The sequence below is a fragment of the Furipterus horrens genome, unplaced genomic scaffold (assembly GCF_987537825.1).
Source record: "Furipterus horrens unplaced genomic scaffold, mFurHor1.1.pri manual_scaffold_5, whole genome shotgun sequence".
NCBI classification, from domain to species: domain Eukaryota; kingdom Metazoa; phylum Chordata; class Mammalia; order Chiroptera; family Furipteridae; genus Furipterus; species Furipterus horrens.
This window is the reverse complement of record NW_028327175.1, coordinates 95,772,259-95,781,947: the sequence shown is the minus strand read 5'-3', so window position 1 is coordinate 95,781,947 and position 9,689 is coordinate 95,772,259.

Sequence of the window (9,689 nt, the reverse complement as noted above, 5' to 3'; positions counted from 1 at the left end):
CATTATGGATATATGAAATACCACTGAATTGTACACTTTAAAATGCTTTACTTTATGCTATGTGACTTTTACCTCAATTTTTAAACTAATTTTTATTACTTATTTATTTTATTTATTTATTTTTAGAGAGAGGAGAAGGAAGGGAGAAAGAGAGGAAGAGAAAAATCAATCAGCTGTCTCTTGCATGCTCCCAGTCAAGGACCTGGCCTGCAACCCAGGCATGTGCCCTGACTGGGAATTGAACTGGCAACCTTTCAGTTTGTGGGATGATGTCCAACCACTGAGCCACACCAGTCAGGGCTGCCTCAATTAAACATAATAATAATAATAATATGGGAGAGAAGAAATGGGTGGGATTTAAAGAAAACAATATTGATCGGCATTAATAATTATTGAAGCTGGTGATTGGTCCTTGGGTTTCACTATTCTCTCATCTCGACTTATATATGAGACATCTGAGTAAAGTCCAACCATTGTTAATATAATGAGAACAGTTTGCACACATTGATGTAATCTGGCAACCAAGGAGAGTAAACTGGAATGCACATGCATGAACAATGACGATTTCACTGTACTAGTCAGTAGGGGTGGCAGACCCCATTGAGTGAGCATGTGTGCTGTGTGGCTGTTGCATTCAAAATGGCTGAGCAAGTAGAGCAACAAATCTGCATCAAATTATACATTAAACTTGAACATTCCTCCATGGAAACTATTCAGATGATTCAGAAGGTTGCAGTTATGGGCAACTGGTTATTGGTCACTTCATCAAGAAAACGAACCTGCTCATGCATCACGTCTCGTGCAGTTTTTTAGCAAAACATCAAGTTGCCCAGGTGACTCAGTCCCCTTATAGCCCAGATTTGGCACCCTGCGACTTTTGGCTTTCCTCAAAACTAAAATCACCTTTCAAAGAGAAGAGATTTCAGACTGTTAATGAGATTCAGGAAAAATGACAGGGCAGCTGATGGCGACTGGGAGAGCTGTGTGAGGTCCCAAGGTGCCTACTTTGAAGGGGACTGAGGCGTCATTGTCGTATGTACAATGTTTCTTGTATCTTGTATCTTCTTCAATAAATGTCTCTATTTCTCATATTACATGGTTTGATACTTTCTGGATGCACCTTGTCGTATGTTAAAAATGGTCCATAACAGGAAGGGGTATGTGTGTTTAAAAGCAGGGTTCCAGTGATAATAAAGACACTGGTGTCAAAGTTTCAGGATAAGACTTGAAAAAAATAGTTTCGTGAAATCAGAGTGGAAAATTCAGTATTTGTAAATTAATACATTGCTATATGTAACATGGTTTTTAAAATGAACATATACCTAAGTTAATATATAAAATATAAATATTATAGTATAAATATAATATCATAAATAGGCTTATGCCTCCCTAAAAGTTTATATATTCAAGTTGAAAAAGAAAACCACTTTATTTTAGACTTCAGAATAAGCATTGTTTTTGGTGGTTCTCTTATATTCTAGCATTTAGGGCATATTTCTGTAATGGGAAGAGGGTCCCACTGCTAGAAAGGCATCCTCATTACTGGAGCAGGGCTATATCCCCATGCTTCAGCAGAGCCTGCGCAACATTCGGTGCCTTGTGAGACTGGCCAAGCCACTTGGCTCCGAGTCCTTGCCCATCAACCACCTCACTTTATCAACTCAGTTTTCATGTTGAATAATTCTGATCGTCTATTCACAACAATAGTAAGTCCAGATCTTCCCAGATAAAGTCACATTATTTTTGTTAAACTCCCAAATGAGATCTACTTAGTCTACTTTGCCCATACTGGAACCCAGGTCCCTCTGACATTATCCATTTTATTTCTGCATGTCCCCCAGGGGCTGCTTCTCATGGACTCAAAGTGAATTTCTCAGTTTCTTTCCCTCTGGTCTCTAAGCACACCTTTCCCATGTGAGATGACCATGCCCTGAGCACACATCTTGATTCCTACAACTCACACCTCTCTGACTTCTGAAGAAGACATCAATCTTCCTCTGACTCCTTAATTCCTCACAGCACAGCTGAGGTCAAGCTGTAACATTTGATAAGAGTACACTGAACCTTAAGGGACAATAGAGCATAGCAAAGTCGGCAAACTTGTTTTTGAAAAGGGCCAACTAATAAATATTTTAGGTATTTCAGGCCACATACAGTCACTGACACTTTTTAAAAGATTTTATTTATTTTTAGAAGGAGGGGAAGGGAGGGAGAAAGAGAAGGAGAGAAGCAATGACCAGTTGCCTCATCTACGTGCCTAGACCTGGGCAACACCCAACTGAGTCACACTGGTCAGGGCACAGACACATCCCCTTCTTTGCTTGTTTGCTTGTTTGAACAACCCTTTAAAAATATAAAAACTAATCTTAACTCCATGGGCTGCACACAATAGGCTGGGGGTAGATTTGACTCACAGGCTATCTGCTGACACTGATCCAGACCCTCCCAGCTAAATCTTGCCAGGAGCTGTGGTCAGAGTTAATGGATACCAATTCCTTCTGTACACAAAAAAATGTGTTCTATGGAAAGTAACCTCACAGGGTGGTGATCTGATGATAAAGTCCTAACTGAGCAAGTCATGGTGAGTAGTCATGCCCCAGGCACATAACTTCTTAGTAAAAGGTTTCTCTTTGCCTTAAACAATCCCTGTCTATTGTTTATGTGCACCTAGGTTAATTCACCTTTGAAATAATAACTACCCTCAAAAGAGCACACAATCATTTTTATTTATTTTTATTGAATTTATTGGGCTACATTGGTTAATAAAATTATCTAGGTTTCAGGTATACAATTCTATAATACATTGTCTCTTTACCGTCTTGTGTGTTCACCACCCAATGTCAGGTCTCCTTCCTTCACTATTTATTCCCCTTTACCCTTTTCTCTCCCCCCCCACACTCCCTTCCCTCTGGTAATCACTATACTGTTGGCGTCTATGACTTTCTTATGTTTTGTTTTTTACTTGATCCCTTCACCTTTTTCACCCAGCCCCCAACTCCCCTCCCCTCTGACAGCTGTCAGTCTGTTCTCTGTATTTATGAGTCTGTTTCTATTTTGTTTGTTAGTTTTTTTTTTTTTTTTCATTCAATTCCACATATGAGTGAAATCAGATGGTATTTGTCTTTCTCTGATTGGCTTATTTCACTCAGCATAATGCTCCCCAGGTCCACTCATGATGTCACAAAAGGTAAAATGTACTTCTTTTTACAGCTGAGTAGTATTCCATTGTGTAAATGTACCAGCTTTTTTTATCCACATAATCTTGCTAATTGTTCTGTAATCCGTTCCCCGCCTTACTTTCTCCCAGTTCATGTAACCTGCCTTAGGTTCCCTCCCTACTTTCAAATGCATAAAAGAAACTGCAGAACTGTCATTCTCAGAAACATTTCAAATCTTGGAAATGTCATCAGTTTGGCTCAATAAATTCTCATGAAAATTCTGTACAAATTCTGTACAAGTTTTGACATTTCTTTTTTTTCTTTCTTTTAAAGTATATTTTCTTGATTATGCTATTACAGTTGTCCCAAATACTTTCCCTTTGCCAGTCTCCACCAGGTACTCCCTTTCCCTCCAGCAATCCCTCCTCCCTTAGTTCATGTCCATGGATCATGCATTTAAGTTCTTTGACTTCCCCCTTTCCTATATTATTCTTAACATCCCGTCTATTCTTTTTTTATTTTAGATTTATTTATTCATTTTTAGAGACCAAGGACAGGAGAGAGAAAGAGAGGGAGAGAAACATCAATATGTGGTTGCCTTTAACATGCCCCCAACTGCGTACCTGGCCCACAACCCAGGCATGTGCCCTGACTGGGAATCAAACTGACTACCTTTTGTTTCACAGGCCAGCACTCAACCCACTGAGCCACACCAGCCAGGGCCTCCCTGTCTATTTTGTTCCTACCAATCATGCTTCTTGATCCTTGCATAATTTCCCCCTTTCACCCCCTCCCCACTCCCAGCTGATAACCCTCCAAATGATTCCCATACCTATGATTCTGTTCCTGTTCTGATTGTTTGCTTAGTTTGTTTTTGTTTTTATTTTTTATTTTTAGATTCAGTTGTTGAGAGTTGTGAGTTTGTTGTCATTTTTAATGTTCATAGTTTTGATCTTCTTCTTTTTCTTAAATAAGTTCTTTTAACATTTCATATACTAATGGCTTGGTGATGATGAATTCCTTTAGCTTTACCTTATCTGGGAAGCACTTTACCTGCTCTTCCATTCTAAATGATAGCTTTGCTGGATACAGTAATCTTGGATGTAGGTCCTTGTTTTTCATCACTTTGAATACTCCTTGCCACTCCCTTCTTGCCTGCAAAGTTTCTTTTGAGAAATTAGGTGACAGTCTTATGGAAACTCCTTTGTAGGTAACTCTCTTCTTTTCTCTTGCTGCCTTTAAGATTCTCTGTTTATCTTTAACCTTTGGCATTTTAATTATGATGTGTCTTGGTGTGGTCCTCTTTGGATCCAACTTGTTTGGGACTCTCTGTGCTTCCTGGACTTGTATGTCTCTTTCGTTTGCCAATTTAGGAATGTTTTCTTTCATTATTTTTTCAGGTAAGTTTTCAATTTCTTGCACTTCCTCTTCTTCTGGCACCTGATTCAGATGTTGGTACATTTAGAGTTGTTCCAGAGGTTCCTAAGCCTCTCTCATTTTTTTCAATTCTTTTTTCTTTTTTCTGTTCTAGGTAAATGTTTACTTCTTCCTTATGTTCCAAATCATTCATTTGAATCCCAGCCTCCTTCCCATCACTGTTGGTTCCCTATATATTATTCTTTATTTCACTTTGTATAACCTTCACTTCTTCCTTTATTTTGTGGCCATACTCAATAATTTCTCTGAGCATTCTGATAACCAGTGTTTGGAACTCTGCACCTGATAGGTTGACTATCTCTGTTTCGTTTAGTTCTTTCTCTGGGGTTTGGGTCTGTTCTTTCATTTGCATCATATTTCTTTGTCTCCTCAATTTGGCAGCCTCCCTGTCTTTGTTTCTATGTATTGGGTAGAGCTGCTTTGACTCTGTGTTTTGCTAGTGTGGCCTAACATAGTAGGTGTCCTATAGGGTCTAGTGCACAGCCTCCCCTATCACCCAAGTTGGGTACTCAAGGTGCACCCTTCACGTGGGCTGAGTATACCCTCCTCTTGTAGTTGAGGCTTGGTTGCTGTTGGCAGATCAATAGGAGGGATTTACCCAGGCCAGTCAGATGCAAGGACTGGCTGTGACCACTGACCACCAACCTCTGCCCTCTGTGGAGGATCAGCTGTGCAGGGGCAGGGTGGTGGTGCTCCGATGTGGTCTGTAGCTGTCCACTGGATGGGATAGTCCTGGAGTTTCCTGGGTGGTGCAGGCCAAGGTCAGCCCCAACCTGTGTTTTTTCTGGGGCACCATGCCTGAGGTATAAAGCAATCTAAGATGGCTGCTACTTGTGCTGGTCTTGGAAATTCCCAGGCAAAGCCAAGCTGTGACTCTAGGCTGGCTGCTGGTAGTGCTCAGCCTGGAGCTCACTGAGGCCAGCTGTTGTTTGTTTGAGAGGACTTAGGAAGTTGTGAAGCATGAGCCAAGACCAGCCATTGATATGGAAAAGCAGCTTGGGTGGGCACATAAGTTGGGTGGGGTAGTGTCTCTGAGGATCTCCAAGGCAGGTCAAACAGTGTTAGCCAGGTTGATGGAGTCTCAGATATGGCACAAGCTTGCCAGCTCTGTGGGGGGAGGGTTTAGAAAAGAGGCAATGGCCTCTGCTCACCTTGTTGCCAGACACTTCAGTTCCTCCCTATATACCACTACCCCAGTGCTGGAGCTCAGAGGGAATGAGTCTGAGTTGGTGAGTCCATTTGTAGGTCCTCTGAGAGGAACTGCTTGAGGCTCCAGAATTTTCTTCTACCCACTCAATTCCTGCTGGTTTTTGCACCCAGAAGTTGTGGGGACTTATCTTTCCAGCACTGGAACCCTGGGCTTGGGACCTGGTGTAGGGCTGGGACTCCTCACTCCCAAGATATCCCTCCCAAATTTTTATCCACCACACGTGGGTGAGAGACCAGCTCATTCCGTGTCTGTGCCCTTCCTACCTTTCTTGATGGATGTGGTTTCTTTAATTCCATAGTTCAATTAGTGAGGCTGGAGGAAACAATCCAGTGAATACATAGAACCCTCTTTTTCACCTGAGTTCTAAACTAAGACACAAAACAAAGGAGCCAACACATGGAGAATCCAAAATGGGATGTGGATATGAGCCTGGAATTTAAAACCTTATTGCCCAGTTGTGGCTGTGTTAGATCGGACAGGCCTGTAGGGGGAGCCTGCTCTTGAAGGGGCAGAAAACATACTCTAAGGAACCAGCTCTCAAGGAAATGGGAAGAGGGAGGGCAGGATACATGGTTTCTCCTTCCAGATTTTCTAAGCAACTAACTATTCCAACTTCCCTGAAACAGAGTAAGTGAACAGATGGCAAAGGCCTGCAGCATATCAACTCTAGGGGAGGGAGGGGTAGCTTCCTACTTAAGGGAGATCAAGCAGAATGAGCTTCATGGACAGGAATTTGCTATTCAGGTGGAGCATTTTCTGTGAGCCTTCATGTATCCAAATTTGTATCTGCTAATTTCATATTAATCTTCTCTTTTTTGTTTAATAAGCATGTATGGTTTGGACCCTCCCCCCTATTGTACTCCCAGGATGGCCATTCAGGAAACTGTAGAATTAGTAAAAATTGGTCGACTGAATAAGAACGTCTTTAGGGAGACTTATTTAGACTTATTATACAGGCCCAGATGGGCTGAAATGATACTTGACACCCAGACCTGGTCTTCTGGTTCCCATGAAGTATTCCTTCTCCTGTCTCCCACTGCCTGTCACCCCCCATGAGGGGCCTTGAATGTCTCAGTGAGCCTGAATCACTCACTCCCCAGTCCCCTGTGGAAGGGGGTGGCTGCTCAAGCTCATGCAATGCCAGGCCCACCTATGCAGGGCCCCATGAGGAGTCTCTTTGCCTGTCATAGGGCTTTGATGCCTTCCAGTCAAGAAAGCCCACACAGAAGAGGCAAGGGTTTACTGATGTGTAATTCCAGGATTTATTGCTAGCATTGGCAGCTCAGGAGCAGGTTGGAAGCACAAACACCTCCTCAAATTCTCCCCAAATCTGCCCTAAGCTAACAAATCAAGTGTGGTCTTGATCCCCCACGACCCTTGTTCCCTGCATCTGTCTTCCTTTCCTCTCTTGATGCATCCCCAGGAGTGAGGGCAGAGTCTGTTGCCAGGGTGACTCATAGTGGAATTTCCTGGGGACATTTTGCCAAATTACCTCCCTATTCTCCGCTTTCCTCACTCTAGTTGCCAAAAGAATGCAAACCATGCCAGCCTTCTGCTTCTGTTTCTCTCCTTATTTTGCTTCTTTCCTTGAGGTCAGAATCTCTCACCGCAAGATCCAGTTGACTGCTGTCATTTCCCCAGGTCTGCTCACTTTTTTTTTTTTTTTAAGATTTTATTTATTTATTTTTAGAGAGAGGGGAAGGGAGGGAGAAAGAGAGGGGGAGAAACATCAATGTATGGTTGCCTCTTACACGCTCCCAACTGGGGACTTGGCCTGCAACCCAGGCATGTGCCCTGACTGGGAATTGAACCAGCAACCCTTTGGTTGCAAGCCGGCACTCAGTCCACTAAGCCACATAAGCCATGGCAAGGCCTGCTCACTTTTATTCCTCCAGCCAGTCCAGATTCCTTTGCCATCCTGTATGATGGGCAGCCTCTCAGATTTCTCCTTTAGATCCATACCTCCCAACAGTGAGGGCTTTATAAGTCATTTCCGGTCAGTGAACAGTAACAGGTGGGTTTTGAGCCTTAATTTGTTCTTTGGGAAGATTGATCTGGCACCAGTGGGAGTCAATGATAATAGCTATAATTTATTGATCATTTGTTTTGCCAGGTGCTTTATGGTATCCAGTTTACAGGTAAAAGTATTAACACTAAGAAGATTAAGCTAGGTTCCCAGCTGATAAGTGGCAAAGCCAGGGCTCAACCCCACATCTGTTTGGCTCCAATGTCCAGTGTCCACTCTAGGAAGGAGACAGAGGCAAGGAGGCCACCGGGGGAACAACTGGGGATGACAGAGGCCAAAATGAGGACAGCACAGTAGAAATTTGGGTGCGGCAGACATAAGTCTTCAGGAATGGAGAGTCTGGGTTAGCTTGTGATCCTGGGGAGGAATCCTAGCAGAGTGTAATTACAGTAAATTATTTTTTGTATAGCATAGTAATTTATAAAACTTCCACACATTAACTTTTTTGTTTTTCTTCCCACATTTAGGAAGTAAATCTTATTATCCTTTTAAATTCAGCTATTCTGATTCAAAAGCTGATGCATCCCTCCCCTTTCAGCCCCTCCTTACTTCCTGATCCCACCCCCAATCACAAATTGTAGAGAATAAATTCTTGAAAAGGAGATTTGACTCTTGGTTGTGGTGTGATTTAGGGTAAAAGCAGTGGCAGCTCTAACAGGGTGGATAGGATATTTTACATCCTCTAGACACACTCCCTACCCGTCTATCAATGCATTCTTCTCTGTGGAGGATGCTGATTATGCACCACATCAGGAGGCTCCCTGCTCTCTGGCTTCAGGGGAAGTTGACCAATAGGAGGCACTAGCAAGCTGGCTCATCCCTCTTCTGGTACAGATACTCTCATCAGGCCCAGGAATGATACCCTCCCCTTGTCCCTTCAGACCTAGGTGTAATGGCTCTTGGCCATTCCCAGTTTCTGGGGTATGGCACCATCCCTACCTCACCCCCACCTTATAGATAGTCCCTTTATTAAGTTCCCTGCAAGGGCCCATTTTGAATGTGTATGCTACCTGTATGCTCCAGGGTCTTGATGAGAAAGATAAACCTGCAAATCTCAGAGGCTTGACCCAATGAAAGGTTATTTCTTGCTCATGTCATACATAATCCATGGTGTGTGTGTGTGTGTGTGTGTGTGTGTGTAAGAAACAAGGACAAAGTGACTCCCAAACCAGTAGAAAATCATTAATAACAAAGGACAAATGTAATTAGAGGGTCTTAAGGGGCATCCTGAAGGGGGAAAAATAGTCATCACCAGACAAAAGGAAATTGGGAAAAGGGAGTTGACAGTAGTAACATATTTACAAATCACAAAAGGGGCATTTAAATAATCGCATTAGATCGTAACTTCGGAGTAACCAGTAATGGAGAAACTGGGGAGAAGGAGAAGGGAGGGGGAGCTAATCGCGTTAGGGAGGGGGAGCTAAACGCATTACTATAAAACCAGTTTTCTTCATCTACTTGGGGTGCACATTCTCCTGGCTGAGGGTGCGCCTGACTCTACAGACTCGTGAATAAATGCCTCGCTTTGCTGCTCAAGTCCTGTGTCCCAGTTTTAATTGTGAGCATTTCTCACATGTGTGTGTACACACATGTAGAAACTCTGGGAAGGAGGCAGAGGAAGGGAAGTTGGGTCAGAATGTACAGAAGAGAAGTTGTGGGTGGAAGTCAGTCTGTCCAGTCAGACTGAGGGCTTGTGTTTCTGGAAGGCAGAGGGCACAATGACTTATGTTGGTAGCTGGCAACACCTCAGAAATGACTTTCCAGGTTAATGTGCTCTCACTGTACCTGAACGCTTGTCAATCACCAAGAAATAGGAACCTCTTGCCAGCACTGGGCCACGGAAATGGAAGAATAATTG